This window comes from Bubalus kerabau, chromosome 6 (assembly GCF_029407905.1).
Source record: "Bubalus kerabau isolate K-KA32 ecotype Philippines breed swamp buffalo chromosome 6, PCC_UOA_SB_1v2, whole genome shotgun sequence".
NCBI classification, from domain to species: Eukaryota; Metazoa; Chordata; class Mammalia; order Artiodactyla; family Bovidae; genus Bubalus; species Bubalus kerabau.
Window position 1 is genome coordinate 89,016,786 of NC_073629.1, and position 26,401 is coordinate 89,043,186.

Here is a 26,401-nt window from a genome sequence, read left to right on the forward strand (position 1 = left end):
TATTTAACTTATATGCAGAGTACATCATGAGAAACACTGGGCTGGATGAAGCACAGCTGGAATCAAGATTACCGGGAGAAATATCAATAACCTCAGATATGCAGATGACACCACCCTTACAGCAGAAAGTGAAAAGGAACTAAAGAGCCTCTTGATGAAAGTGAAAGAGGAGAGTGAAAAAGCTGGCTTAAAACTCAACATTCAGAAAACTAAGATCATGTCCTCTAGTCCCATCACTTCATGGCAAATAGATGGGGAAACAGTGGCAGACTTAATTTTTTTGGGCTCCAAAATCACTGCAGATGGTGATTGCAGCCATGAAATTAAAAGATGCTTACTCCTTGGAAGAAAAGTTATGTCCAACCTAGACAGCATATTAAAAAGCAGAGACATTACTTTGCCAACAAAGGTCTGTCTACTCAAGGCTATGGTTTTTCCAGTGGTCATGTATGGATGTGAGAGTTGGACTATAAAGAAAGCTGAGACTATAAAGTTGGACTATAAAGAAGAATTGATGCTTTTGAACTGTGGTGTTGAAGAAGACTCTTCAGAGTCCCTTGGACTGCAAGGAGATCCAACCAGTCAGCCCTAAAGGAGATCAGTCCTGAGTGTTCATTGGAAGGACTGATGTTGAAGCTGAAAACTCCAATACTTTGGCCACCTGATGCGAAGAGCTGACTCATTGGAAAAGACCCTGATGCTGGGAAAGATTGAGGGCGGGAGGAGAAGAGGATGACAGAGGAAGACAGAGGATGAGATGGTTGGATGGCATCACCAACTTGATAGAGATGAGTTTGGGTAGAGTCTGGGAGTTGGTGATGGACAGGGAGGCCTGGTGTGCTGCAGTCCATGGGGTCACAAAGAGTCAGACATGACTGAGCGACTGAACTGAACTGAACTGAGATCATGAGTGGGACCAGTCCAATAACACTGATGTCTTTATAAGATGAGATAGAGGCACCAAAGCTCTCCCTCCAAACTTGCCAAGAGGAAAGGCCATATGAGGATGCAGCAAGAAGATGGCCATCTGTGAGCCAAGAAATGAAGCCTCACTGAAAACTGAACATGCCAGCACCTTGAACTTGCACTTTTAGCCTCCAGATCTATGAGAAAATAAGATTCTGTTTAAGCCATCAACTTGTGATATTTTGTTATATGATATGATATTAGGCTGCCAGACCTGACTGATACAGATGGTAAATTATATATTAATATGCATTCTGCCACAACTTTTTAAAAATCTAGTTCAACTTGGTTTTCTATTATGTATAGCCCAAAGACTCCTCACTAATGTGGCAATCAATTTAATTTCATCCTTTGTATAAAAAGTCCTATGTGGCCTCTTGTGTTAATTGGCACAATAAAATTTTCAGTGAGATTTTGCTACTTTCTATTATATGGCATCCCAGGCAGTCACTGCACTGGTGACCTTTTGATCTAGTTCTAAATATCTTAGGCAAAGAAGTGACCCTAGGATGCTCCGGAAATAGCCCTCTTGGCTTTGTTAAAAATTCTGGGAGTTAGGACTCATATCCTTGATTCTTCTTCCCAGTGAACCTTCCCAGGAAGACATCGCCTAAGGCAGCCTTGAATAATGAGTGTTCCCTCTCCTTGGAGACTTCCTATTCCATTTCCAGATGTTCCTATTTGGAAATCTTCCGTTATCTATCTCTTTAAGTACCAGCACTCAGGAAGGGACCAGCTCCACTGACAGCCCAGAGGCTTTCTGCTAAAGGGATTTCACAGTATCAGGGCTAACACCCCAGCCTATTAGATGGAAGAAATCCTTTCAAGGCAAGTCTGGGCTTATTTGTAACTTATCTGAGAAAAACATCACCGAGTGTATTTGTAGCCAGGGATCCTCCAGCAAGAAAGTAGCAGATGAAATAACTTATTAGTCCTCTTCCTTCCTAAGATTTCTAAAGCATGAAAAACTCCACTACACATACTTATCATAGCTTCTTCTCTGGACGGTTTCCCCAGGGCCTCTGACACTGCCAGCGTGAGCACACCTGTCTCAGGCAGATGTGCACTGGCAATGGCAAAAAATAGATTGCGTATACTGAGCATCTACTATGCACCAGACACCAGACCAGTGCAAGGTGGTGTACTTGAGTTATTTCATTTATGCCTTCTAGGAACATTGTGAAGTAAACTTGTCAGTCTCGTTTTACAGATGAAGAAACAGAGACACATAAAGTACAAGCAACTGACTTGGATTTATTTACCCTGTCCGTTGATAGAATCAGTGTTACCCTAACTCAGATCTAGCTGCTTGCTACTCTAAAATCAATACCTGAGAGAGAGGCAGAGACTCATAGAAAAGAAAGGTTCTTTTAATCAGAATACCAACAGTCTGGGGAGATGGTGGACTCATGTACCCCCAAAACCATCACCTAAGATTCTGCTGGGTTATGAAAGTTTTTAAAGGATAAAAGGGAAGTAATCTCATTAATCATTGAGATGGGGGGTCAGAATCATCACCATCCCCCACTGCATGCAGGCTTCTCATCTTTGTGTAATATTTTTTTAGAGGCTGTCTTGTTCACACAGTTTGTTCATGAGATTACTCTGGTCATCTGTTAATTACTTATTCTTCATGTCTACTTCTTTGATCTACAGATAAAACCAACAGGTTAGGCAAGGTATTGTGTGATCAAAAAATTTTAAAGGTGCGCTTGAGCCAGCAATGAGTAGAACAAGAGGATGCCTGATTTAAAAATTAGTTACAATGTAGCTTTACTTAGAGTGGGAAGAGAACAGGTTTCCCGCTAAGGGTCCTTTCCTGCAGAGAGCTGCCTACAAATCCCTCCTTGTCAGATTATCCTTCTATTTCTATGGGATTAGGGATGCAGGTCTGTCTTCTGTAACTTCTTCATGCTGAGAAAGGGCATCGAGGTCTTAGGGTGAAAAGTATCGACATGGGTCTGAAGCATCTCTCTTCTGACAATTTTAGTTGTCTGCTTACATACATGGGCAAAATGAGCTACAATTATCTTGATGCCCGCAAAGATAAGGATTATTATGAGCAGTGGTGTTAATCTCATTCTCTTAAAGACAGTTCTTTGAAGAGTGCTAGCCATAGACTCAGCATTGCTCAAGATAGAGCAGCTTATGTTGTGGCTGTAGTCTGGTCATCATGCTGTTAGTTTTTTCCCTCTGCTGGCAGTTTTAGTATCTGTAAAACAACTCAGTGATGTGCATCAGAAACTGAGTCTGTGACTCTATTGTCCTAATCCTTAACTGCTTGAACTTGCTATTCTGTGACCCAGGGAGATCTGGGGAATTTCAGCTTTTCTACAAACAAGGGGTGGGGGACAAAGGCTAGAGGAGCCTTTGCACTTCTGTGGGAGTGGGACAGAGGCTTGCCTAAGGTTCTTCTCCATTCCATCAGGATATAAACCCAGATCTATTTGTCTCCAAAACATATAACATTTCCCCTTAGGATATACTGTCTCAATTCAGAATTTTAACTTTTGTAAGATAACTTTGATCTTGATATTTCTACACTTTGGTATTGCCTTCATGATTTTGTTTGGTTCATTCATTCCTGAATGTGGCTGCAGTGATGATCACAATAGTATATCATGCAATTCCTGAGCATCAAACATGCGCCTGCCACCAGACACTTTTCCTAAATGATCTCTCTGTCTGACTCTGTGACCCTATGGACTATAGCCTACCAGGCTCTTCTGTCCATGGGATTTTCCAGGCAAGAATACTGGAGTAGGTTGCCATTTCCTACTCCAGGGGATCTTCCCAACCCAGGAATCAAACCCACATATCCTGCATCTCCTGCATTGGCAGGCAGATTCTTTTCCACTGCACCACCTGGGAAGCCCCTAATCCTTATACCATTCTGTAAGTAGGTGTTGTTTTTCTCATTATATAAATGATGGAGACTGAAGTTCAGAGAAAGTAAAGGATTTGCCAAAGGTCACATGGTCACTAAAGAACAGAGTGAATCTCAGCCAGGTCAGCAAGATTCCATGGCATAGGTTCTCTGCACTCAGCCATGCTGCCGTCTGCCGAGAATATACCCCATTCAAGGGGCAGTACAGCTTTCCCTGTGGTAGTGCCACCAGCAAGATGTTTACAGGCAACAACATCTCACCTTCTCACATTTTCCATAATCATTTACAAAGTAAATTTACCATCATCTGGCTGCATATCAGAAGCATTAAGAATTTAAGTTTTAAAAATAAATGGGAGTAAGGGATGAATAAGTAGACCACAGAGCATTTTTAGAGCAGTGGAACTACTCTGCTGCTGCTGCTGCTGCTAAGTTGCTTCAGTTGTGTCCGACTGTGCGACCCCATAGACGGCAGCCCACCAGGCTCCCCCGTCCCTGGGATTCTCCAGGCAAGAACACTGGAGTGGGTTGCCATTTCCTTCTCCAATGCATGAAAGTGAAAAGTGAAAGTGAAGTCGCTCAGCTCTTTGACTCTTAGCGACCCCATGGACTGCAGCCCACCAGGCCCCTGCGTCCATGGGATTTTCCAGGCAAGAGTACTGGAGTGGGGTGCCACTGCCTTCTCTGCATGACACTAAACTGATGGATATGCATCATTATACATTTGTGCAAACCAGTCAATCCTAAAGGAAATCAACCCTAAATATTCACTGCAAGGACTGATGATGAAGCTGAAGCTCCAATACTTTGGCCACCTGATGCGAAGAGTTGACTCATTGGAAGAGACCCTAATGCTGGGGAAAATTGTGGGCAAGAGGAGAAGGGGGCAACAGAGGATGAGATGGTTGGTTGGCATCATCAAGTCAATGGACATGAGTTTGAGCAAACTCGGGGAGTTGATTATGGACAGGAAGCCTGGCGTGCTGCAGTCCGTGGGGTCACAAAGGGTGGGACATGACTGAACCACTGAAGAACAACAACGATGGATTGTATGAGGGCTTCCCTGGTGACTCAGCAGTAAGTGCAGCACCTGCAATGCAGGAGACACAGGTCTGTGTGTTCCATCCCTGGGCTGGGAAGATCCCATGGAGGAGGGAATGGCAACCCACTCCAGTATTCTTGTCTGAGAAATCCCATGGACAGAGGAGCCTGGAGGGCCACAGTCCATGGGGTTGCATGAGTCAGACACAACTTAGAGATTAAACCACCACTACCATAAATTGTATAACATAAAGAGAAGGCCCTGATCAGTTGATGTTGTGTCTTCTGGCTATGACATTCTTCTAAAGGCTGTTCCTGCCCCTTCCCCTCCTGTTTCAAAAGTTCCAGCTATCACTCTATAAGCTCATACCTTGCATGTTATCAGTTCAGTTCAGTCGCTCAGCCATGTCCGACTCTTTGCGACCCCATGAATTGCAGCACGCCAGGCCTCCCTGTCCATCACCAACTCCCAGAGTTCACTCAGACTCAAAGCTGTCAAGTCAGTGATGCCATCCAGCCATCTCGTCCTCTGTCGTCCCCTTCTCTTCCTGCCCCCAATCCCTCCAGGCATCAGAGTCTTTTCCAATGACTCAACTCTTCACATGAGGTGGCCAAAGTACTGGAGTTTCAGCTTTAGCATCATTCCTTCCAAAGAAATCCCAGGGCTGATCTCCTTCAGAATGGACTGGTTGGATCTCCTTGCAGTCCAAGAGACTCTCAAGAGTCTTCTCCAACACCACAGTTCAAAAGCATCAATTTTTCAGCACTCAGCTTTCTTCACAGTCCAACTCTCACATCCATACATGACCACTGGAAAAACCATAGCCTTGACTAGATGGACCTTTGTTGGCAAAGTAATGTCTCTGCTTCTGAATATGCTATCTAGGTTGGTCATAACTTTCCTTCCAAGGAGTAAGCATCTGCAGTCACCATCTGCAGTGATTTTGGAGCCCAAAAAATTACAGTCTGACACTGTTTCCACTGTTTCCCCATCTATTTGCCATGAAGTGATGGGACCAGATGCCATGATCTTCGTTTTCTGAATGTTGAGCTTTAGGCCAACCTTTTCACTCTCCTCTTTCACTTTCATCAAGAGGCTTTTTAGTTCCTCTTCACTTTCTGCCATAAGGGTTAGGGTTATATGACTTTTTAAATCATTAGTCTATTTTATTTTGGCCATTTTCTTCCTACTGATGAGGAAATATTTTCATAGTTGTAGTTGTATTGGCTGCTTTTATTTCTTCTTTCAAGTCTTGTGCTCATTTTTATAACAGAAACTTATCTTTTTCTTATTTATTTGTAGAAGATTTTTATATATCGAAGATATTCTTTATACTTAAATATAATATAAAGATTTTATCTTTTAGTTTTCAAATATAATGTAGATATTTTACCCAGGTTATTGTTACTTTTTGATTTTAGTTTACATTGTGTCTTATCAAATCTATTAATGTTTTCTGGTTTATCTTTTTGAAATGATACTTCTACTGTCTTGCCCACCTCAAAGCAATAGAAATAGAGAAATATTCACTTGTATTTTTATCTAGCTATTTTTTTCTGGAATCTGTTTAGGGGTAACATGTAAGGTAATTATCTCCCGTCAGTCAGTGAGAAGCCAGTTGCCCCTATACCTTTATTTAATAATACAGCCTTTTCTCCAGCTTTAAAATGCCCTCTTGAACATATGCTAAGATGTTATAATATTCTTGGATCTATTTTTGGCCTTTCATTCTGTTTCAGTGGTCTATTTTAATTTACATGTGGGCTATTGTTTCTCTTCCTGTACAAGACATGTTAGTTCCAAATGCTACATAAATGAGAAAATGAGCCCCCAGATTTTCATTTTTGTAAAGATTCAAATGCTTTTCTTTATTTGCCCTGTGTCTCTTTCCCTAATGTAAACAGATAGAATACTCACGTTTTTCCCTTAATGTACTCTAATGATGATAAGACTTTAACCTTCTTTGTATTCAGAATTTTAATTCTCTGGTATTTACTGGAATGTCATTAATCATTTTAATCACAATAAACTCATTTGATAATAATGTGAATGTCCTAATAATTTAGATAGCACTTCCATTTCAATTTGCCAATAATTAACTTTACCGTTATTTTATAGTATTATCAGTGCTCGGAATAGAACCTTGCAGATGAACTTTAAGAAAACACGGTTCCTTTGGGAGGAGTATGCGGAGAAGCAGAGTAACAGAATACAGATGTGTCTGATTGGTCTCAGTGTAGCTGTAGGAAGCATGTTCCATGTTGAGGTGATGCTGCCCACAGATAGAGAAATAAAAATAACCCCAATTCTTCCCCTGTGTGTAGACACTCTACCTTCTTCCCTCATAAATCATTCAGCAATGAAAGTTCCTAATAGGATTTTGTAGGCCTTTTAATACAAATAGGTGTGGGAAGGATGGAGAAAGATTTTAGGATATGGAAGAAGAGAATAACAAAGTGGCTTCAGAAGTCCCAGGTATAGAAGAAGGGAATGGCTGTTGACCTTGCTGAGACCTTGATCCCTAGTCAGGGAATTAAACAGTACTCAAGGGACTTCTCAGGCACAAGCCAGGTACTCACACAAGTATGGTCCAACTCCCTGTATGTCTGATGTGTATATTCAGTGTTCAAATGTCAGCTTTAGTATTTATTACCTAGGAATCTTGGGCAAGTTTTTGTCTGCACTGAACCTCAGTTCCCTCAACCATGATAGAGAAATAATCATACACTATTGAATGATGGAAGAATTAGAGAAAATATTTTAAAATGACCAGTAAAGCAGCTGAAATAGAACACTTCTTTTAAAACCATATCTTCATCACTGAAATGATGATTATAATCCTCTGGCAAGGTAAAATGGAAAAGGTAGGTGAATTAAGCCATAATGATTAGGCACTGAGTCTCAACTCTGCCCTGTATTAGCTGTGTGACCTGGAAAAAAGAATTAGATGATCTTTCTGGGATAGCGTCTCCTGACATGGGAAATGGAGAACTGGTAATCCCACGGCAATCTGTGTCTCAGAGTTTTTGTAAGAATAAATTACCTGGTGGTTGGTAAAGAGCTTTGAAAACGCTCTAAGTATTATTTGCCTTTCAAATGTGAAATATTATTATGCCTTAGAGACCTTTTAGCAAACCCTGAAGCCCTGTAGATGTGGTTCGCCCTGACTTTGAAATTATCTGATGGAAGAATTCTCATGGTCCCAGCAAAGAATAAGGAATAGCTGGGGGAGGGCAATGTGAATAATAAGTCATTTGGGAAGAACTTTCTAACAATTTGGGATGTATGATTGCATTCAGTTGGGAACATTTTCCAAATAGCCGCCTGAGCCGCCTAGTGAGAGACTGAGTTTGCCTTCATTGGCCATGGTCTGATGGAAAGCAAAGAGATGGCCATCACTCAGGGAGGCCATACAGTGGATAGCGGCACGGGTGGGAATTGTACTCACTTAACAAACATGTAAAATTGTTGTCTCCAGAGCTCACCATATGCTGGACACTGTGATAGGCATCAAAGTTGAACAAAATTTGATCCCAGTATGAGTTAGAATTGTTGGTTGTAAGCAGTGGAGAGCGATGGCTTTGTCTAACTTAAAAAAAAAAAAAAAAAGGCAGAGCAGGGGAGTACTCTGAAAATTGCAGAGTTAAGGAAGGATTGAACATCCAAGCGAGGACAAAAGGAACATGGACAGGCCAGTGGATCACAAAAGCAGGAGCAAGTGGACTCTGCAGAAAAAATGATTGGGTTCAAATTCTTTCAATATTCTGTCACAGCATGTCACTTCCCTCAAGATTCTAAGTCCCTGGTGAAAGAATCTGGTTTAATTTTACTTCCCAACTGGAAGGAAGACATGTGTGTTTGCGTGTGTGCACGCGTGATGGAAATCTTTAAGAGCTATTTCATCAGGACTGCATGGAACGAGGTGGTGGCATAATCAATTCAAGGAGAAGGGAGTGTTGTTTTCAAAATTATGGGTAGGGGGTTCTGGCAAAGCCAAAAATAAGGCAGATACTGATTACATTCCTAGTCCTCAAGAGGCACAGCACAGTGGAGGACACACAAATAAGCAGCCGTTGTGCAGAACTGCAGGACTACTGTGGACGTACTAACTCACCCAAACCTGGGAGCTTCTGGAGGAGCAGGGTTGATCCTGAATTGTATTTTCAGAGTAGAAGAGGAGGTAGGTGAAAATGTTGGTGGGAAGAGAAGAGGTTCTATAGCTCCCTCTGATTCTAAGATAACGTGGTTCTAAGCACCGAGCCCTGGAACTCTGTAAGTCCTCCATGTTTTGTGATGCTTTCCATGTTGTGTGTTTTTGCTTTATTTCCCCCACTAGACCATAAACGTCCTAAAGGCGAAGTCTATCTTATATTCCTGAGTCTGCTGATCCTAGGTTGCATGCTTGTTAGGGTGAACTCATGTAATCTCAGAGCCCTGAGATTAATCCTGCCCTCTTCATTCCATTGGTAAGGAAAAGAAGAGTTCAATTGGCCCCGGTAACCTGTCCACAGTCCCAAAGCTGATTCAAAGAACAATAGTGAAATGACATGTTCAAAGGTTCTTAGAGGGTTTTATGCACCCTTTCCTGTTATTTCAAAATGTGTTAGTTGCACATACTTAACTGGGTTATGTATTACTTAAAATAAATATTCATGTGATAATCATATGTTTAATCAGGTCAAAATCCTTAGTGGCCCAGTGGTAAAGAATCCACCTGCCAATGCAGGAGGCACAGGTTTGATCCCTGGGTTGGGAAGATCCCCTGGAGAAGGAGATGGCAATCTGTTCCAGTACTGCTGCCTGGGAAATCCCATGGACAGAGGAACCTGGTGGGCTACAGTCCATGGGGTTGTAAAAGAGTCAGCCATGACTTAACAACTAAAGAGAAACAATATATTCCCTGCTGCACTTAGCAGGGTGCTGGACATGGGGTGGGGGCAGGGAGAGGTGTTGAACATAGAGTCCAAACTGTCTAAGTGGAGTGGATCTTAGAAAATTAAGTGCCAAGAAGGAGAACATAGATGGATACATTGGATGCATTCAAGGTCCAAGGCAAAGGGGAATGTCCAGACCATGAATAACCAGATAGTACCTGCACCCTTGGAAGAAAGAACACACTACTCAGGGCAAGCCAATTACTGTGCTGCAAAGTGTGAGTTCCATGTTGCCAGAGCTTCTACATTTTCAAGAGAAGATAAAAATTTAGGTTTATATCTAGAATCTTATAATTTTTAAAAAATATTCCAACAAGTAAAAATGATTTTAAATGCAGTACAATGATATAATTTTAAAAATTCTCTTGATTTACATTGTCTCTGCTTTAGAGGTTTCTCTTACTTGTCTGCTATTATGTCTCGAGTCCTAATGGAGAAGGATTTATTACAGAGGAAGTTCCTTCCAATCAGGAAAAAGAAAAGAAAAACTTGGGTCATTTGTCTTGAGGGTGTGTAGCAAGATTCTTACCTCTCATCTCTATCTCCTACTGTGTAGGAGCTACATCTTGACAAAAGACAGGAGAATTAGTGATAGAGATAGTATCCTGGTAGGGATGAAGGGACTCAGGAACACAGGAAGCTCCTCTGGGAACTGCCAGGGAGAGACAACAAGAACTCTCAGCATCTACCTTGGCACCATATCCCATTGGAGAGCATATTATTATGCTGTGTATGGAGGTGTCTCTGATAATAGATCTAAGTACTATTCCTGTTCCCCAATACCTCTCCACACCACACCTGTCTTCCTGGACATCCCAGGAGGGAATGTGGGGGACATCTGGCACAGGTAGCTGCGAGAAAACTGGTCTCAGAGGTTACAAAAATATAGGAATTCTGTCTGAACCAAAGATTTCAGCTGTGGAAACAGCACAATATTCCAAAGAACCAGAAAGATCCATTGAATCTTAGCAGGCTCTATACAGGGTCTAGGGCCGCAACCTGCCCTGTAGTCCTACAGCAGATCTAAAGAAAACGACACCATTCTAAAGCCACAAGAGCATGCAAGCCCTTCTCCTTCACCCTTGGCCATGAGCATTTAAAGAGAAGAGCCATGGTGTCCAAACAGGCTCTTCATCCTAGGAGAGATGGAGATAGGATTCACAGACAAGATTCCATTTTTCACCACTATCCCATGAGGGTGGAGGCTCATAAGGACAGTTAGAAGAGTTTTAGGAAGTACAAGACTCAGGTTTTCTCAAGATGTTTGGTTTGTATAATGCACATGCATGCATGCTAAGTCACTTCAGAAGTGTCCAGCTCTTTGTGACACCGTGGACTGTGGCCCACCAGGCTCCTCTGTCCATGGGCTTCTTCAGGCAGGAATACTGGGGTGAGTACCCATTTCCTCCTCCAGGGAATCTGACTCAGAGATTGAACCTGCATCTCTCACGTCTCCTGCATCGGCAGGTGGATTCTTTACCACTAGCACCACCTGGGAAGCCCTGTATGATGCACATGGAAACGCAAACATAACTGCCAGGCTGAAGCTGGCCCATAGGCTACTCATTTGCCAACTCGAATCTAACCCAAACCTGTATTTAATATGAGAAGAAACTGAGGTCCAAAAAGGGCAGGTGTCTAGGGTCACAGGATTAGTTTGTGTTTGTATCTTTTAGCATGCTTTTAGTAACAGATGACCTGGACAAAAGTAGCTGAAAACACTAGGGTTTACCATGCCGCACAACTAGTTTTATAGGGCAGGCAGTTCCAAGATATGTTAACTCAGCAGCTTAATTATTTCCATACTCTAAGTTCACTTTTCCAAACCTCTTAGTTTTCCTCCTTGTGGTTACAAGAAGGCTGCTCTGCTTCAGGCGTCACATCCTCACTTGCCAGTATGCAGAAGCAGGGAGGAAAAAGGATTTCATCAGAATGGAAAATCTTTTCTTGAAGCCCCCCGGCCCCTTGCTTTGTCCTAGTTGTCAGAAGTGGGTAATGGACTCACTGCTAAAAGTCACTGGCAAAAATGAATGAGACTTCCGTCCTTGGCTTTGATCAATCATGATTTATGCTCTGATTCTGAGTCCACCTTTCTGAGCAAATTGATACTTTGTTATCTAAACAAAGTCAGAATCCTGCTAGTAAGGAAGGCAGGGATTAGCATGGCTATTGGGGTGGCACCTGCCCTTGTGATGAAGCAAGAAGCAGGGTCCACACTTCCTGACACTACTGATACCCCAGCCAGACTCCCACACCCAGGATCCACAGAAAGGGTAGGCTCCTATCAACTCATAACCTTCAGAGTTGATTGCAAAATTATTATTTGCTAGGTTCTCAGGAACATAGCAAAAATAACAGAAGATATTTTAATAACCTTCTTAAGTGAGCTATTTGTCCAACTTTCAGCTAAAATCCCTACAGATAAACTGAAGGAGAATATTTCCATTTTCCCCATGCCTGTCATGTATTATGCTTCCTATTCATTTAATTAAATGTAACTGAGTTAATATAAATATTAAATATAATGTAGTCATTGTATTATATGTTAATTATGTCAAATATAATGAATAGTTAATAAAATTTTAATATACATTGGTTTCATATAAATCTCACTACAATTCTGTGAGGTTAGTACCAACACTCTTACTTTACAGATTCTTACACTGAGAATGTTTAACATTAATATTTCGCCGGTAGTCACTCAGCTCATAGTACTCAACCCAGCATTCAGTCTGGTGCAGTTTACAGACTAAAGCAGAGACTTCGTCCAAGAGAGTTCCCATTGTTTTCAAATCCTTTGCAGATTTGGGGCACTCAAATATCCAGCACAACCCACTCCTTTGAAGCTCCTAGTATTAAAAAAAAAAACAACATATTTAGGTCGCTCATTTTATTTTTTGTTCCCCCAGAGGTTTTCTCTGAAGTGTTACACTAAAAATATGTCATTCTATTAATGTCTTTTTTATTCCCTTTTCCAATCCTCCAAAGCTTTAAAAGATTTTACCTTTGTCAAGTGCAGAAATTGCCTTGATTTCTTAAAGTGACAAAATATGCTTGGGTGTTTGACAAGGCATTCTGCCAGCCTCACAGATAGAACCAGCAGGCACTCGAGTCCCTGAGGTATCTCTGCAGAGGCAGCCCAGAGAGGGACTCAAAGGCTGGTAGACACCTCTCCTGCTTTGGCTCAGAATCTGATTTTCTTAGTCACAGCCCACTGTGGCAGGGTCAGGAAATGAAAATACCCTGATCCGAACAATGTCAGGCAACCCTGTATTCCAGTGCCAGCTCTTGGAGTACTGGCTGAGTGACCCCAGGCAAGTATCCTCACTTCTCTGGGCTCCAACCCATTTGTAAAACAAGCATGATAATACCCACATCATAGGACTGTGATGCAGATGCCGTAAGTTGGCCATAAGGCACCCGTGTGATGCTTGGCATGTAACTGATGCTCAGAGACTAGTAGCTATAATTATCATCACTGGTCCAGGTTTCATGGCTAAATCCCTGTACAGTCTGAGCATTTTCTCATGCAACTCCCCTTCCTTGATCAAATGAGGGAGATCAGATAGAGGTGAAAGGAAGAGAGGGGATTTGAATTCCTAAGTAATGACGGATTGCAAAACCCCAAAAGCAAGAGGATCTTGGCTTCAAACGTTGAAACAGTTGGCATCATGCAGAAGAGTGGGCTTCCCCAGTGACTCAGCAGTTAAGAATCCACTTGAAGTACAGGAGCTGCAAGAGACACAGGTTCAATCCCTTGGTTGGAAAGATCCCCTGGAGGAGGGCATAGCAACCCACTCCAGTATTCTTGCCTGAAGAATGTTATGGACAGAGGAGCCTGGGGGACAACAGTCAGTGGGGTCACAAAGAGTCAGACACAAGTGAAGCAACTTAGCGCGCATGCACAGAAGAAGAGTAAGATTTAGTTTTTGTGGCCCTGAAAGAAAACTCTGACCAAAGAGTAGAAGTTACAGGAGAACAGGTGTTAGGTGAGTATCAGAAAGAAGGTTCTTAACAGTCAGAAGGCCAGAGATGGATGGGGCTACCTGAAGAGGCAGTGAGCTCTGTATCCTTGCAGATTATACAAGTGGAGATGAGTGACCACTTCTAATATAGTTTTGTGTGTGTGTGTGTGTGTGTGTGTGTAGTGTCTTGACCCAGATTTTTAAATTGTGGCAAAATACACACAGTATTTAGCATCTCAACCTTTTTAAGATATATAGGTCAGTTACATTACATGCATTCACATTGCTGTGTAATCAATCTCCAGCTTATTTTTCATCTTGCAGAACTAAAGCTCTATACCCATTAAACACCAGTTTCCATTGTCCCTTCTCCTAGCCCCTGGCAACCACGATTTTGCTTTCTGTCTCTATGGGTTTGACTACTTTAGGGTCTCATATAAGTGAAATTAATCATACAGTATTTGTCTTATAATGACTGGCTCATTTCACTGAGCACAACATCCTCACGATTCATCCATGTTGTGACATGTACCAGAATTTCCTTCCTGTTTACAGCTAAATAATATTTCACATTTTGCTAATTTGTTCATCTGTCAAGCGGGCTTCCACTTTTTGACTATTGGTGAATAATACTGCTCTAAACATGAGTGTGCAAATATCTCTTCAATACTCTGCTTTTAATTCTGCTGGGCATATACCCAGAAGTGGAGTTGCTAGGTCATAGAGTAATTCTATTTTTAATTTTTTGAGGACCCACTGTTCTGTCTTCCACAGTGGCTGTACTAACAATGCACAAGTATCCTATTAACAGTGTACACGTGTTCTACTTTCTCTCCATTCTTGTCAATACTTGTTATTTTCTGATTTTGAGGGTTTATTTGTTTTGTTCTGCATTTTGATACCAATGATCCCAAAGGATGTAATGTGATCATGTTGGCCTTGTTTTGAGGGTTTGGCTGAAGTTGGTCAGTTCTTTTTCTTTGATAGCCAGGAAAGTCCACGCTCTTGACCTACCTTCTCCTACTGGGCTCTCACACTCCAGGCTGCTCTCCTCCTGTCATAGTCATCCCAGGGCTGGGTACCACGCAACTAGGAACAGTCTTGATGTCAGCCCGCTGGCTTGCCCTGCCTTACCATTTTTTTCTGGCAGAAACCACAGTAAAGCCCTTTCCCACACCATGCCCCCCCACCCCTCGATATCTCTGCCTTTTGACTGATGGTGGTGCTATTCCTGAGTGACCCTGCGTGATGTGGTGTATTCTCTCCAAACTGTGAATGTAGTAAAACCTTTAAATAGCCTGGATCGCTCTCTCTTGGTCTGTATTAGTAATATGATGAAAACCGCCTTTCACAGAGAGGTGGCAGAGGCTGCATGTGTTAAGGGACTAGATCAGTGCTTCTCAAACCTGGCTGCTCTTAAACCACAGGGTACTTCCTCTCCCCCAGCCCCCAGGACCGATTCAGTGGCCCAGAGGGAGTCTTACTTGAACCAGCTCTCCAATTGATTCTAACAAGGAGGCCCATGGATCTGCTCTCCTCCAAACACAAGATTCTGTAATTATTAAGAGAAGAAAATAGAACTGAAGGAACAAAAATAGTCATGTTAATTAGATCTATATAGAGCTGTGGTTTGCAAAGCGCTTCATATTCTCCCCCTGGGCTAACCATCCCAGCAGCCATGTGCAGTGGATAGTGTTTTGTTACCTCATTTACAAGGGAATCTGAGTGATCCCCCCAGGGTCAGAAGGAAAGGAAGTAAAAGGGTAAGAATCTGAACTCTGATGAGTCTGTTTTCAAAGCCCAGTATCTTTCTATCATGGAATAAGGAAACCAGCATCGAAGGGGCCACCAACACTGCTAATAAGGAAAAGAGAACAAACCTGCTAAAAATAAAACAAATATTTTGAATTTCAGCTCCCTCTTAATCACTGGCTTGCTTGGATTTATTAAACACCCAGATCTTCCTTACCAACTTGGAGGGGTGGGTGGCTGCCTGGCTTAAAGATTTCAGGCGAGTCTAACCCCAAGGTCATTTCTGAAACACTATGAGGTCTTTGAACATGATGGTCATCAACTCTAGCCCTCTGCCCCTTGGGAGGGGTGAACTTTTCTTTATTCTGGCAAAGCCAACCCATCAAAGGAAGCTGGTGCTTTTGAATACAGACCAACTGCTTCCATAGCGAATTATTCATTTATTCAGGCAGTGGTTCAGCAGCAGGTAGCAAATTCTGACTGGGTGCAAAGGGCTTGACTGTCTTGCTTCAGAAACTTAGGAATGGAGTCAGAAATGTGGTTGCAGTTTCAAGGGTAAGGACAGATGCAAATCCATACAAACACTCCTACCAGAAGCAAGTAACTGTGTAGTGAATGAATGTGTAACTAAATTAATAAGGGGAGCATTATAAGTCAAACTTGGCCTATGCATGTATATCCCTAATGTTATCACCCATTGACAAACATGAGGAGTTGCCTTCTTCAAGAGCATGCAGTATATACTGAGAACACCTGCACAGCAAGACAGACTTAGATGGCCAAGGGACTTGCCCCATGACCCCTATCCATAAGCAGTGGAGCCCAGATTGTGCTCTCTGGAAGATAAGTTCTGTGAAGATAAGCAGTTAGCCTGGAGCAGTGTTAGCAGCATCAGTTACATCTAATCCAGGCAGGCCTCTAACTCCAAGGGCACACAGCATTTTTCACTGAACTCTTAGGACACTTAGTGGTCCTTTATCTGAATTCAGCAGAGCCTGAAGCTGAGACCTGGCTGCAAATCACTGCTGCAAATCCAGAGACCTTGGCCATAGACACCCCTCATGCTGAAGAAGCCTGGCACAAGGAGCTTCTTGACTGGCTGGGAAATTCCAAATTAGAAGCATCTGAAGAATCCACAGCCAGCCCCCAGCTCTGGCCATGGAAGAGCTCTCTGACACAATTTTGATTTGCGAGCCCTGACATGACCTAATTTCACTCTGTTCATTTGCATGATAAATGAAAATGCTAGAATGGGGGCCTAAGGGGCTCTATCCTCTCCCTGGCAGGTACCTCTGTCCCCTGGCTGCGGGCAGTAGCAGTTGGAGGTGACATCTCTGCAGAGCCCAACCCCGGACACCCTCACAGAGCCAGCTGGTACCTCTTTTCTGTGCTGTTTGGGGAACATCTGTCCAAGAACCCCAAAGAAGGGGATATTAGGGAGCCCTTATACATCCTAAAGAAGTGAAACCCTGTTCCCCAGAGAATGGCAGCATCAAGAGTCATCAGAGGGACTGCCTTGGTGGCTCAGTGGTAAAGAATCCACCTGCCAATACAGGGGACATGGGTTCGACCCCTGGTCCAGAAAAATCCTACATATCAAGGGGCAACTGAGCCCACATTCCACAACTTCTGAAACCTGCACACCCAGCGCCCATGCTCTGCAACAAGAGAAGCTACTGCAATGAGAAGCCCACGTATGCGACAAAGAGCAGACACGGTTCTCCGCAACTAGAGAAAGCCCACACACAACAACAAAGATCCAGCACAGCCAAAAATGAACAAAATTAATTTTTTTAAAAATTAGAAAAGAACCATTAGAATATTTACATCATCCAGAGTCCGCTTTCACAAACTCTGATCCAGCAGGTCTTGGTGGGGTCCAGAGTTCTGGGTTTTTAACAACCACTTCTGCACAACCCACTCCAGTACTCTTGCCTGGAAAATTCCATGGATGGAGGAGCTTGGTAGGCTACAGTCCTTGGGGTCGCAAAGAGTTGGACATGACTGAGCAACTTCACTGGTTCACTGGTTCTGCCCTCAGAGTGAATGAAGATAAGAGTGTGTGAGAGCTGGGCTTTGGGTTTAGCCAGTCCCTGCTTGAATGTAGGACTTCCCTCATGGCTCAGATGGTAAAGCATCTGCCTACAATGTGGGAGACCCAGGTTTGATCCCTGGGTTGGACAGATCCCCTGGAGAAGGAAATGGCAACCCACACCAGTACTCTTGCCTGGAAAATCTCATGGATGGAGGAGCCTGGTAGGCTACAGTCCATAGGGTCACGAAGAGTTGGACACGACTGAGCAACTTCACTTCACTTGAATGTAGGGCTTCTCTGGTGGCTCAGAGGTAAAGCATCTACCTCCAATGTGGGAGACTTGGGTTTGATCCCCAGGCAGGGAAGATCCGCCAGAGAAGGAAATGGCAATCCACTCCAGTACCCTTGCCTGGAAAATTCCATGGATGGAGGAGCCTGGAAGGCTACAGTCCATGGGATCACCAAGAGTCCCACACGACTGAGTAACTTCATTTCACTTGAATGTAGGTCCAACCACCTGCCATGTGGTCTTAGAAAAGTCACATAACTTCTGTGAGTTTCTTTTTTTTTTTTAATGGGAATAACAATACCAACTTCATAGATTACAGGAGAACTAAATGATTTAATGTTTCCTTAGCATTTAGTAATCAAAGGTCAAATATTATTAAAAGGTTTATAAAAAACTGAATTGTAGAAAAACAATATGCTTTCTCCTCTTTTTTTTTGCTGCTGCTGCTGCTAAATCACGTCAGTCATGTCCGACTCTTTGCGACCCCATGGACTGCAGCCCACCAGGCTCCTCCGTCCATGGGGTTTTCCAGGCAAGAGTACTGGAGTGGGGTGCCATTGCCTCTCTGTGTAGCTTTATTATTATTCACGTAATAGCAAGAAGGATGCAAGAAATACCAAAGTGTCCCCCATCAGCAGTCCTGATGGCCTGCTTTCAAGAGCATTACAGACTCATTTTCAACTGTAGCATCCGTTTACTGTGCAGTAGGCCTTCTCTGTGTGGAAGGTGCTAGCTGAGATCTCGTTTACATTATTAATTTGCTTAGTAAACCCTTTTGAGTCAAGTTCGTGTAGAGGTGAGCTGGGAAGCCACCATAGGAGCCAGTCCTGCCTCAGGAGGCAGAGGCCCTACAGGGCAGCATGTGGCAAGCAGCCCAGCACCCAGCCTGCTCACATGGAGATAGAAAGGCCTCAGGTCTGTGTCTTTGGCAGTCTTTGCTCATCTCAAAAAACATCTTTTTTTTTAAGGACATTTTTTTTTAATGTGGACCTTTTTTTTTCCAAGTCTTTATTGAATTTGTTACAATATTGCTTCTGTTTTATGTTTTGTTTTTTTGGCCTCCAAGGCATGTGGTATCTTAGCTCCATGACCAGGAATTGAACCCACACCCCCTGCTTTGGAAGGCGAAGTCTTAACGACTGGTCTGCCAGGGAAGCCCCCTAAAACATCCTTGGTGTTTTGAATTTTTAAATGTTTATTGTTCCTTGCCTCATTGTTCTAAATAACGGCTCTGTCTGTAGTTTCCTAGGGCTCACATAACAATGTGTCACAAACTGAGTGGCAGAAAGCTGTAGGAATGTATTATCACACAGTTCTGGAGGCCAGAAGTCCAAAATCAAGGTGGAGACAGGGCTCCGCTCTCTCCAAACCCTGTAGGGGAGAATCCTTCCTGTCCTCTTCCTCACTCCTGGTATTTGCCACAAGCCTTCATGCTCCTTAGCTTGTAAAAACATCTCTTCGATCGTGCCCCTGTCTTCAAACAGTCCTCTTCCCCCTCTGTGTTTGTCCTTCTAGAAGGATTGAAGTCGTAGTGGAATCAGGGCCCACCCTACTCCAGTATGACCTCAGTTGAACTTAATTCATTACATCTTAATGACCCTATGTTCAAATAAGGTCACATTCTGAGGTAATGTAGTGGGTTAAGACTTTAAGTTAACTTTTTAGGGCATGCACAATTCAACACATAATCTAACTTAACATTCAGTTTTACTTCTGTGTTTATTGTCAGAATATAACCTTCATGAGAGCAAGGATTCTGTCATTTTTTCCCCCAGTGTTTTGATCAATCAGAGTTTGGAACATAAAATAATAACTCAAAAATAACTTGTTGGATTAAAGAATAACAATCTGCCACCGGGGGCAGGAATATAAAGATAAGGCTTTAGGGGTTGGACAGTCTTGGGTTCATATTTCAGCTAAACTACTCTATTCTGTGCTTTTATTTCTTGTTTTTAACTTTTTATTTTAGATTGGCATATAATTGATTAAGTGTTATGCTAGTTTCAGTTGTACAACAAAGTGATTCGGTTATACATATAAAAGTATTGTCATCTGTTTATTTTCAAATTCTTTCCCAGTTAGGTGGTTACATAACATTGAGCAGAATTCCCTGTGGTATACAGTAGGTCCTTGTTATCCATTTGATATATAGCAGTATGTTCATGTCAATTCCCAACTCCCTAACTAGTCCTCTCCCCCACTCTACCGCTCTGGTAATGTATATACAATGGAATATTACTCAGCCATTAAAAAGAATGAGATAACGCCATTTGCAGCAACATGGGTGGAGCCAGAGGCTGTTATACTGAGTGAAGTCAGACGGAGAAAGAGAAATATCACATGATATCATATATATGCAGAATCTTTACAAACCAGTGATGCAAATGAACTTAATTACAAAACAGAAACAAACTCACAGACTGAAGAGAAGGAATTCGTGAGAGTTGCTTAGCTTCTACAGCTTTGCTTCTTCATTTCTACAGCAGACAAAGCAACACTTCACGTTTTTTTTTTTTTTGAAACTTTCTTAGACTATGGCTATATATGACTCCACACACATTGTCTACATCATGTGACACCAATGCCCAACATCCAGTTTCATCTCCTTTCAACCTGTGACCTTGAACAAAATGTATCCTCTCTGAGTATTGGTTTTCCTGTCCATATAATGGGATTGAATAGCACCACCCAACCTATTGTAGCCAGGGCAATGTATGTGAAAGCATTATGCAAACTAACTAGATGTATTGAGCTTCCCAGGTGGTGCTAGTGGTAAAGAACCCACCTCCCAACACAGAAGACGTAAGAGACATGGGTTCGATCTCCAGGCAGAGAAGATCCCTTGGAGGAGGGCATGGCAACCCACTCCAATATTCTTGCCTAGAGAATCCCATGGACAGGGGAGTCTGGTGGGCCACTGTCCATGGGGTTGCAAAGAGTTGGACAAGACTAAAGGAACTTAGTACATGGGATTCTTATTATCAATTTCAAGGTGCTATTAATACAATTCAACATTTGCGTTTCATCTTCATCAGAGTCACAGAGTTTCATTTTCATTTATGTTAGTAACTCATTTTTACAGATTGACTGAAGCCCAGAAAGGGTAAGAAATTTGCATAATATCACAGATCCATTTGCAAGGCCCTTCCTGCCCCCTTCACCTGCTCCCCATTCTCTGCCATCCACTTGTGATTGTATGGGGGAGACCCAGTAATGAGGCCATCAGCTTCCTTTGTCTGTGCAAATATAGGAAGGAGATACCTGGCAGACTCTCATTAGTCTATGTCCTCTTCCTCCTTCTTCCCTGTGAGGTATCTTCTTATGGATGAGGAGGAGGAGAAGGAACCCAGCAGCCAGAAAACAAGAATGGCAGACCCTTCCTACCAGTCCTCAGCCCAGGGGTGCATAATTGGGTTTCCAGGTGCTGTGTATTTGTCCCTGATTCCTGTCACCTATGGATTCAACTGAGCCCAGTCCCTGAGACAAGCCAACCCACAGACAGGACCCAATAGGAAGACCCCACCAGCGACTAGGATATAGCTATTTTGTTACCTTGAGCCTGGGTCTCTAGTCTAGATAGATGTCTGCCTGGACTATCAAGCCCACTACAGCCTCTCCTCCTAAAGCCTACTTATCCTGATTACCCAGGACACAAGCCTGGAGAGGAACAAAGGGTCCTGAAAAATCTCATGGCCTTTGAAATCAAATGAACCTGCATTTGAACCTTAGTTTGAAGCTATGTGTTCTAAGAATGATGCTTAACCTTTTTGAAGTTATTTTCCTCACTTATAATATGGAGGTTCAATGAGTATGAGGATTAAATGAGACAATGTATAAACAGCATTTAGTTCGTGGCACCAAAAAGGGATTCAGTAATGCTTGTTACTGAGCTTCCCAGCCTCTTGAAGCAGGGCCTGCCCTGTTTAACATTCCGTGGAGCAGCAGCCCTGACAGGTGCTCAGTCATGTTCCCCTTCTCCGTGCCTCCTGCTAATCCTCCAATCACACCCTCTCCATCCCCTGCCCCAGGCACTGGCTGGGGTCTTCAGGAAATGAAAGGGTTTTTCCTACCAAATTGCAAGCATTGTTTTTTCCACGGGTACCTCTGCTTCTGGGTCCTCTTCACCCTGCATATCAGAATCCACCAGAGTGAGAACCAAGTTTGGAAGACCCCTTAGGATATTACAGTAGAGGTTTCTGAGATCTCCATTCTCTTGTCCTTCCAGAATCACCCCTCTCTTTCTTTCTGATCATTACTGAACACTCCAGGTGGCTCACATCTGAGCCAAGAGACATTCTGCTCCCCATCCCAGTAGTAACAGAGAACTATTTGACTCATTCAGAGAGTCAAGTAGAACTCATTCAGTCATTCCACTAAGACATCCTCATTTATCCAACAAGCCTTTGTAGAGCAAACTATGCCAGGATCTGGGGAGGCTAAATGACAGAGGCGAACTCCCTGTGGGAGGAAAGTAATGACTGTGAGTGGCAGAGGCAGGTGGGGGCAGGGGCTGGGAGGATGGGCTGAGCCCATCCAGGTGAGGCCCTGGCTCCTTCCTGCAGCATCCCACCCCACCCCCTCCTTGGCTGCTCTGAGACAGGGAGAGTTATCAGCCCAAGGAATTGTTGTTGGGCTCCTTCATTGTGACAAGGGTTTAAACCACAATGAATATTTATAGGACATGGTTAAGAGATTATCCTAATGTGTGTTTCGAGTCCATTGATGTCCAAACTCAGAAATAGAGTGTGTTTGTTCAGGAGCAATTATATGCCCTCAGAGTGCTAGAGAGCAAACTGCTATGTGGGTCCTGGGGAGGGGGGGTGGGGTGGTTGCTGCCCCCTTTAGATTTTGTTCAGGTCTGAAAATACTGATATTTGAGGATTCTTACTGAGGCTTAGTGTGCAGTCACTAATAAAAATTAATTATAATAAATCTCCTTATGTAAAAGCTCCTATTTATTGAGGGATTCTTAGATGCCAGGCACAAAGCAGTTACACAGACTGACTGCTTTGGTCCTTACAATAGTCCTGTGAGGGAGGTGACACTCTTAACCCTGGAATGGAGGGAGGAAATGAGGCCAGGCAATGGCTAAGTAACAGAGTAGGATTTGAACCCAGGCCTTCTGGTCCTAGAGCCCACACTCCAGGGGCTACACGTACTACAAATTGAGTACATGTTTGCACTGGGCACTTCATAAAGATTGTTTCATTCAATCCTCAGTGCAACTCTATGAGGGAAATACGATTATTCTTGTTTTATAGATGAGAAGATAAAGCAGCCTAGAGGTTATCAACTCACTCAAGACTCCTTTTACCTCTAAGATTCACCATGGACTTTACATTCTAGAAACAGAAGAACAGTCCTTAAGCACTGAAAACTCTATTTTCCACAGTAGTTTCCATGTGATAATTCACTCAATTCTAACTATATTTTTCAAAGTAGTTTCCATGTGATAATTCACTTGATTCTCCAAATGATCCTATGGGGGTACAAAGAGCAGAGTTTGGCTGCTCTTTGACACTGAAGAAGAAGCCAAAAGTTTGAGGGGTGAGGCTCTTCCCCAGGTCACATTGCTCCTTAAGCTAAAACCAAAGTCACTGATTTCCTTTAGCAATGCTGTTTTCTCTTTGCTTCCCCTTTGTGTTTTGGGAAAATTATATAACCTCAATTTTGTCCTCAAATTTTCCTCAGTACTTGTAATCAGAATGTTTTCCATCAATTACTGCCTTTATTTGGTGTTTCCCCAGTGGGTCGGTGAGTAAAGAATCCACTCTGCCAAGGCAGAAACACAGGTTTGATCCCTGGGTTGGGAAGATCCTCTGGAGAAGGAAATGGCAACCCACTCCAGTATTCTTGCCTGGGAAGTCCCACAAACAGAGGAACTTGGCGGGCTACAGTCCATGGGGTCTCAAATTGTCAGACATAACTTAGCAGCTTAGCAACAACAATAGTGCCTTTATCACCTTGAAAATTAGGAACAGACATTTGTTTGCCATCTTCCAGCCCAAACATACTTTTCCAGCTGGGAGGAGGACCGTAAACTCAACTGCTGTAATTTCCTAGAAAGACTTTAATGTACTTCCCTCAAATTCCCAGCATAAACACAATTTAAAACAACTGATCTATGCCATTTCTATGCATTCTTAGCTCATTTCCCAACTACCGGCTTCAAGGCCATGCTGTATGCAACTTATGTCAAGTAGAAGACTGTGTACACAGACCTCGGTTTTGCCATCTGTAAAATGGTCGGTGATCAAGACACCAGAGGTAGTGGGCTAGCAGTCAGGGCTGGATTACACTAAGTTACTTCTCTTCCTGCTGTTCAGTTACAGTAAAACTTTATTCATACTTACCTTGTTCTGCATGTTATCCCTTCTCAATTTGTGTTGGAATCCCCACTGCCCCCACCCGCAATAAAAGCGTGGGACTTGTAACCAAGACGTCATAGCTCAAAATATATAGTTAAGTAGCTGGTAGACAAACCAAATGGCTTAACTGGGAGTGGAAATGAGGACAGAGCTCATTTCTAAGTAGAATGTAAAAGAATGAAAGAGAATATTCTTAGCTGAGAAAATGGATTTCATACCCTGCTTGCCAACATTTGTAAATCCCATTGAAAAGGCCTTGTTTCTCATTAAGGATCAGCACAAGCATATGGGAAATGGCACTGCACTTGGACTCAGACACCCTAATTCAAGTTGTAAGCCCCACCTTTATTAGCACTGTACTCTGGACAAGCCATGCCCTAAATCTCGGTGCTCCTGTCAGTGAGGATCTCCTAAGAGAAAGAAGCGTATCTTTTCCGGTCCTTGAGCCTGGAGTGCATACAGCACTTGAATGCAGGTCAGAGAAAGCTGCCCATTGCTGACCAGTGATCAGCAACTTAGGAAATGAATGACCTCTGTCACCTCTGAAGATTTATTCAGATGTGATTACTGATGTTTGCTGTTTAATTTCCATAAGTACAGTGCTACAATCTGTATTTTGTATTTGCTCTTGAAAGAAAGGGAAAGAGGGAAGGTGGAAGGGTTATGGGGGAGGAAGGAAGGAAGCAAAAAGAGAAAGAAGCAAAAGGAAAAAGAAAAAAGGTGTCAAAGATCGAAGGCTTCTGCAGGAGTGTTTTATGTAAATGTAATCTGGATCTAGCCCAACCCACCCATAATGCTGTGACTCCACAGAATGAGGTGAAACCAGTCCCACAAAATGCTCCGCTCTGACAAATAACCTCAGCGGTGAGTTTCCACATTCTAATATGTTCCATTTTAACAAACCTTTCTAGAAGCTTCTCAGAATCAGTTTTAAAATAAGCTCAAGAGGAACACCATCAGAATTCTTTTAAGGTAGTGTCTTGTTTAAAAAACCCAAACTTTTAAGACTGAAAAAGCTAGAAAGTCTTCAGGGAAAAAAATGACAAGAAAATACCTTGGTACTCTTTTATGTATGCTTTAATGTATAATATATGTATATTATATGCATGCAATAATATATATTATATATGCATAATACATGAATAAATATGTCTATGTATGTAACACATATATGTCAGATTATATAAATATATACTATATTCCATAGGATACAGTCCTTACTTAAGAAAACAATTTTGTTCCAAGAGTTTAAGAAAGTTATTTGCCATTCAAAACATGTTTATAAACGTTAACAATGGCAATGATGGTTAGGTGTGCAGGTTAGGAAACCACAAAATCTTGTGCATGCCTGTCTGCTCAGTTGTGTCCAGCTCTTTATGACCCCATGGACTGTAGCCCCCCAAAGCCAGGCTCCTCTCTCCGTGGAATTTTCCAGGCAAGAATACTGGATTGGGTTGCCATTTCGTACTCCAGGGAATCTTCCTGACACAGGGATCAAACCTGAGTCTCTTGCATCTTCTGCATAGACAGACAGATTCTTTACCACTGTACCAAAAGCCTATTGCATCCATAATCGAATGGTATAATGATAAAATCAATGACTAAAAACAGGACAAACATGTTGATTATTGAGTACTTATTATGTGGCAGGACTGTGCTAAATGCTTTACATACTTGATCTGATGCACTGATCACCTGCCAGGGAGGTGCCATCAACCTCATCACATAAGAACAAGGCTGGGGAAGCAGACTTTCCCAGCTCACAAGGCTACTGAGTGGCTGAGTAAGGAGGGGCCATGTTTGTCCCACAAACGTTTTATACACTTCTCCAAGATGACTGGATTTTACAGGCTTCTCACCTCCTCTCCTCCAGCTCAGAAGAAGAGGAGTTTTCCCTGTTGGAGGCTGTTCTTCCCCTGACTCTCACTCCTTTCCCCTCTCAACCTCCTTAGGACTTCACTCCATCAAATATCTCCTCTTTCAGTTTTCCTTTAACCCCTTCCTTCTCTACTAGCTGTTACCTCTCAGCCTATAAATGTGCTCAGGTCTCTTTCATCTTGAATAAACAAGAAATGATATGTCTCTTTGGACATTTGCCTCTGTGAGTGGCTGCTCTCTCTCCCTCCTGCCCTTCTCAGACAAGATCCTTGACCCTGCCCATTC

At 42.8% G+C, this 26,401-nt stretch overlaps 1 protein-coding gene and 1 long non-coding RNA gene across 21 annotated transcripts in view; one reads left to right on the forward strand and one right to left on the reverse strand.

The window, feature by feature from the left end:
• DAB1 (DAB adaptor protein 1) overlaps positions 1–26,401 on the forward strand; it is a 956,508-nt gene that overhangs the window by 308,915 nt on the left and 621,192 nt on the right. The window lies entirely within an intron of this gene.
• On the reverse strand, positions 12,462–21,271 carry LOC129655398 (uncharacterized). The gene is made up of 3 exons (XR_008715979.1): positions 21,132–21,271; positions 15,279–15,346; positions 12,462–12,678 (listed from the first exon to the last, which is right to left on the reverse strand). It is a non-coding gene; the product is annotated as an uncharacterized LOC129655398 (long non-coding RNA).